The 6,589-nt window shown below is 39.6% G+C and overlaps 1 long non-coding RNA gene across 1 annotated transcript in view; it reads left to right on the forward strand.

Annotated features, from left to right (window-relative positions):
• The window catches only part of LOC129625091 (uncharacterized), a 69,920-nt gene extending 64,223 nt beyond the window's left edge, over nucleotides 1-5,697 (forward strand). The window contains exon 3 of the long non-coding RNA XR_008701255.1: nucleotides 5,605-5,697. This is a non-coding gene — a long non-coding RNA (uncharacterized LOC129625091). The remainder of the gene's footprint in view (nucleotides 1-5,604) is intronic.
• The last annotated feature ends 892 nt before the right edge of the window (nucleotides 5,698-6,589 follow it).

Raw genomic sequence — 6,589 nt, forward strand, 5'->3', positions numbered from 1 at the left:
TTTGTTGTATTTTTTTTATTAATTAATTTATTTGGCTGGGTCAGTCTTAGTTGAGGCATATGAAATCTTAATTGCATCATATGGGGCCTTTCGTTGTGGCCCGCAGACTCTTTAGCTGTGATGTGCTGGCTCAGTTGCTGCATGGTATATGGAATCTTAGTTCCCCGACCAAGGATCAAATCCACATCCCTTGCATTGCAAGGCAGATTCTTAACCACTGGACCACCAGGGAAGTCCCTCTTTTTCTGCCTTTAATACTTGAATTTTAAACTCCTCCCACCATTCATGTGGGGAAGTGAATAAGTTATTCATCATACTTGATTAGGCTTCATCATCCCCAGACACATTTCCCAAATCTCTTGGGAGTTTGATAACATTGATGCCAAGTTACACACCTTGACATGGGAAATTGACCAGAAGGAGACCTTCACCTAATGTGAGTTTGCATAGACTTTTCTCTGTTAATCAGCATTAATTAAAAATACTAAGGACAAGAATTGGGGAGTAAAGAAGAAAACTCCTCACGTAAGAAAAAGAATAGATTGAAGACAATTGGCACTCTAAGCTTTTGCCATCAAGTCCTGGTGAAACTGAGGGATTTGAAATCAGCAATGGCTGAATCTAGATCATGCTTCTCTCTCCCCCATCAGGTTGGCATGACTTGCAAGAACCCCAGTGAGCAATCACCAGCCTGTGTGGTTAAGATGGTGGCCTTTGATCAGCTGTGACCAAAGAGAAGAGGGCTAAGAGGCAATGCAGACTCCAGCCAATGGGGAGATCTGCCTTTTTAATTGTGGCTCTTAACTAAAAATTAAAGTGTATAATTTCCCATGAGTCTGAAGAATGGTTGCATTTTATCAGCCACTGCATAGAATACTTTCTCCATGAGAAATTAGAGTCCAGAGTGTCCAACAGGGCTTTTCATAGAATCAACACTGATCCCTCTACCCTCTTTTCAAGTGTAGCTTTGTCTCCAGTGGGACCTTGAGCTCTTCATGCTGGTGAAACCGAAAGAAGCTCTGAGTGCCCTGTGACTCATTCTCCAAGGCTGAGGGCTTTATCAGACTCCATTCAGTAGGGTTTTTTTTTGATAACAGGGGTTTGAAATATCCTTGTGACAGGAAATTCTCACTGTTATATTTGTGCTTTCCTGTTGGACCCAGTAGATTTTGTTTTCATTTATTATTTAATTTACAGACAGGAAAATCATTTGGGTCTGGAGACCTCTTGATAACACAGTTAATGCAATTGCCAGGACATCCCGGTGTGCACTAAGCCCTCGGAGTCTGAATGGCTGTCCTTTCAGAGTTCCAGGTGTTGGTTTCAAGGGTGACCACGTAACATCCCATAATCACACTTATGAAAGGGCTAATTAAAAATACAGATGTCTTCAACTCACAATAGCCAGACAGCTGAAATACTTATTAGTATTTTTTTTAATGTTAAATCTCTATATACTCACTTCTTTCCAACAGAAAAACTAATAATAGATAACAAAGCCCAGACAGAAGGGCCCTGAATCCTTTTCCTCCCAATAAATGACATGGTTTTGTTTTTTTAAATAGAGAAATCACCTAGTACTTCTACAAATTGATCTTTTACAAACATGCCTTTTTAGATTACTCTGTTTTCCCTTTCAGGAAGGCTCAGACACACAGTATTGTTTATCTAGGGCAAGAAGATTTTAAAGGTCTGCAGCCTGACTCCTCTAACACAGAGCTGATGGCCATACAAAACAGCATCTGAGTCTGAGAACAGAGAACCATTAAGGACCCTTCAGCCTTAAGAGGCAGATCTCTTGTACTGTAAACATCAAGTAGTCTCTAACTTCTGGGAGGCAGAATAAACAGAAACATTATCATGTTAAAAAATGTCTTAGTGATGTGTGGTGTGGACTTAAGAACTGGGTCCTGATGAATGAAAAATCCTTTACAGAAATGTTGGGTTTGCATATGTGAACCAATGCAAATGCATTCCCCCTGCTCTGGCAGGTACATACTTTGGACCTGAATGTGTAGTTAAAATAACCATCAAAAATACCAAATTTATGTTCTGCCAAAATAATGACCCATTAAATTACAAAGATGTCTTAAAAATGCTGATGTGACCTTTTGTTAACTTTCTTTCTTCCTCCCTTCATTTTTTTATCTTCTTTTTTTCTTTCTTTCTCTTTCTTTCTTTCTTGTATGTCTTCCAATATAAAAAACTGCTATTTTGAAGGGCTTGCTAGGTTAAAGGCACTGTGCTAGACACTTAGTTGGGAGCACGGAGATGAACAAAACTTGCCCTGGAGGAAGTCACAGGCTATCAAGAATTATACTCCACAGGCGGTTTGGAGAATAGGTTGGGGAGAGTAAAACTATAGAACTCAAAAGGTTGGAGAAATAACACAGATTGTTGTATAATCTTTTTGTGCGGCTCCAGGGAAGTTGGTGACACATATCAGGGCAGGGAAGCTGTACATGTTTTAATCATCTCACCTCCTCGGGATGATTGTGAAGATCAGGTACAGCGGGAGAAAGGTGGCATTAACCCCTCCCCTCATGTAGGATTCTCCTTTCTGGCTTTGCATCTCTGTATTTAGCTCTCAGGAAAATTGCATGTGCTTTTTCTGTCTACTCTCCTCTCTTTCATTTAATGCACTTCAGAAACTTTATTTATTTATTTTTTTTGAGCATCCACTAAGGTACTCTAATGGGTAAGACAGATTTGACACTCACCCTCATACTGCTTATAAACCCTAAGAAATCAAGGAGTCCTGCTCTAGAGTTCTAATGCCAATGGCAACTCTTGGGATTGGGATAAGTATACCTGTGGCGGATTCATTTTGATATTTGGCAAAACTAATACAATTACGTAAAGTTTAAAAATAAAATTAAAAAAAAAAGAAAAAACATGTAAAAAAAATTATTTATTTATTTGGGTGTGTTGGGTCTTTGTTGCAGCACATGGAAGTCTCCGTTGCATCATGTGGAATCTTTTATTGCTGTGCATGGACCTTCTAGATGTAGCGCTTGGGCTCAACAATTGCAGCGTGAGGGTTTAGTTGCTCTGAAGCATATAAGATTCCAGCTCCCCAACCAGGGATTGAACCCGTGTTCCCTGCATTACAAGGTGGATTCTTAATCACTAAGCCACCAGGGAAGTCAGAAGAATTTCTAATTATGATGCTACTTCCCAGTCTATATTATCTTTGTGATTTTTTTTATGCTTTCATTTTTCAAAAGTTAAAATATCACTAGCCTTTCTAATAGAATCCACTGTTGTGAAATGACTCCCTATTAACTCATATTGCTTTTTGGTCATTTTCACTACTTGTATCCACCATGAACTGATGCATGAATAATTTTTCTAGTTATTAAATCAGGTTTTCTCACAACATTCAATAACTGCAGCTAAACAATAATTTCTGGCTCAATATTCATCTACAAATCTGAGTGTTTTCCCCATGTCCCTAAACGTCTGTATGGTATTTTGGAAGTGACTAGATCCATGCTGTCAAATATGGTGGCGACATGTAGCTACTGAGCACTTGAAATGCATTCAGTCCAAACTCAGACATGCTGTACCAGATTTAAAAAACTTAATATAAAATAAAATGCAAAATATTGCATTCATATATTTATATTGATTACATGTTGGAGTGACAATATTGGTTGGCAATACTTTGTCTCTGACATGCTTCAGATTGCTGCAGAATTACACCATTCAGGTCACAGCCCCTTCTGTATCCAATTACAACAGCATTGTGGAGTGGAACACAAAATTAGGACCCCATATAAATACCCACTGCCCTTTCCCTAAAGACTTATCTTCTTTACTGGAAACTTACCTCCCACTCTGGAACCTGATCCCCTGCTCCAGAAATCTATCTGCATCTCTGTCTCTGTCTCTCTTACCCTACTACAGGCTCCCACCCCAATCTTTTCCCTCACATGCGTCATGTTCAATCTTGAAGAAATAAAAAGTTGGATGTATAAACACACATTCACGCAAGCAACAGGAATGCATTTTGGACCCATTTTTTCTCTCACATCCTGAATCCTCAGTCTTTCTGTAGCACATCTGATATGTGCCATTTTATATGAATCTGAATTTTCTCTCTACCTTTTTCTTGAGCCAGTTATTGCCTAGCTTCACAGTCTCTCCACCCACTCTGTCCAGGTGGCACTTGTGGAAAGCCCATATTTTCTCTTCTCTTACCTCATTCTCTCTGTTAGTAGGAAGACAGAAACTCAGAGATGGTTCCATTGGCTTTAGACCACCTGCCTAATCCATCCTACTCAAGTGTCTTTTTTAAAATTCTCTATACCAGAGTCATTCATAACAAGCAGGAAGGGGAAAAAAAAAAACATTATATGTTTTTCATTAACATATACTGTTAACTATGCCAGTAAATTATGGATAATTTAATTTAGACTTAATGGCAACATTTTTCCTCACTAATGAAATGGTTATTTGTTATTAGGAAAATATTTATTGAAGTGGAATTGTGTGATCTCTCACATCACTATTAGACCTTGTTAAACCTTTTTTTTAATTTCAATTTGGATTTAATTAAGATTCATTAAGCATTTTATTAAATCTAAATTAAATTCTAATGGAAACAAGGTTTGCCCAGGAAAGACAGTTGTGCCGTCCTTCCCTCTCAGTTCTTTTAAAGTGACACGGGAAGACTTAGAATCAAGCCAGCTCCATCATTATTGCAGAACAGAAAGAATGAAGGAATGCAGGTTAGTCCCAGACTGATCATTGTTCAAATTGCAGAACTGCTGCTGACTCACCATGAGACCTTGGATAAGTCATCTTATTTCTGTGATGCTCAGTTTATCCTGTATAAGATGAGGATGGTAACAGTGGAGTGGTTTTAGAGATGGAAGGGCAAGGATTAAATAGCAATAAATATTTATATCTCCTTTTCCTGTTTCAACTATCTATTACTCCTTAGAAAGTGGAATTAAATAAATACGTTCTTTGAATAAGAAAGATAAGTTACTATCCCCAGGACACCGCCCCACCCTTTGTGGTATGCCCACAGCCTGCCTATATTTTTGTAAGTTGTCCTTATCTCAAACTCATTTTATGTTGCACAATTTGAGTGTGTTCTCTGCTTTCTTCCAGGATCCCAACTGATAGACACACACAGGGAGCACTCAGACTGAAGGTTCCTACCCAGTGTGTAAACAGAGAGCTAGGAAAGCAGGAACATGGATTATTGTAGTGGCCAGTCAAGGTGTGTCCAACTGCATTACTAGCTGACCTGAGATATAATAAAAATGCTGAAAATATCAGCAACTGTGATTTGCTCCTTTGCCATGCCTTTCCATTCCCCAAAGCAGGCCAGATTCTGAAAGTTCCTTATACCTTTTCATTGGAAAAGACCCTGAAGCTGGGAAAGATTAAAGGCAAAAAAAGAAGGGGGCGGCAGAGAATGAGGTGGTTAGATGGCATCACTGACCCAATGGACATAAATCTGAGCAAACTCTGAGAGATAGTGAAGGACAAGGGAGCCTGGCGTGCTGCAGTTCATGGGGTTGCAAACAGTTGGGCATGACTTCAAGACTGAACAACAACAACAAAAACCTTCTTTTGTCTTCATTCCAGAAACAGAGGGGATCAAGTGGCCCAGATGGAAAGCAGAAATTCAGACAGAGGATTGTGGAAGAGGAAACTTAAAATAACTGAACAACTTAAAAAAAAAAAAAGAAAACAAGTGAGGGTTTATTGGAAACAACTGCCTTGAGAGAGAGAGAAAGACACTCCGGCATAAGAATAAAGAAGATGAGGGGACACAAAAGCAAACCAGATGGGAATCACAGCAAGTAAAACAAAGAAGAAGAAAGAAAGGGTACAACTGTGCAGAAAGTGGACCAAGAGAATGCAAGTCCAGGGTACCCTAGCCTCTGTCTTTCTTTTACCCAGAAATGGGGCCATTGCATATGTATGTACCTGAGTGTGTTTTGGTGCTTAAAGAAAAAAATAATAGCAGTAGGGTGGGATATGACAAAATGCTGTGAATCTCTGCTTGCCATGTGAACTGGTAGGAAAATCAGGCCCTCACTCATTGAAGTGGGATCCAGACTCTGAAGACAGTAGCCTTGCCCAGCTTGATGTCCCATCTCACACTCAGTCCCAGGACCAGTCTAGGAGAATGTACCAGGAGGCCAAAGCAACAGTTTCACTTCTCACAGTTACTAGCTATGAGACTGGAGAAGTTGTCCCACTTGCTTGTCTCAATTTCCTGACATGAAAAATGGCAGACAACTCATAGGATTAAAAAATAATAATGTAAAAGAACCATTGTGTTGTCTTTCTGACTTATTCACTCTGTATGACAGTCTCTAGATCCATCCATGTCTCTGCGAATAATCAAATTTTGCTCCTTTTTATGGCTGAGTAATGGTGGCTCAGCTGTGAAGAATCTGCTTGTGATGCAGGAGACCATCTGCAATGTAGGAGACTAGGGTTCAATCTCTGGGTTGGGAAGATCCCCTGGAGAAGGAAAGAGCAACCCACTCCGGTATTCTTGCCTGGAAAATCCCATGGACAGAAGAGTTTGGATGGCTACAGTCCATGGGATTTGCAAGTC

The sequence above is a fragment of the Bubalus kerabau genome, chromosome 13 (genome assembly GCF_029407905.1).
Source record: "Bubalus kerabau isolate K-KA32 ecotype Philippines breed swamp buffalo chromosome 13, PCC_UOA_SB_1v2, whole genome shotgun sequence".
Classification (NCBI taxonomy): Eukaryota; Metazoa; Chordata; class Mammalia; order Artiodactyla; family Bovidae; genus Bubalus; species Bubalus kerabau.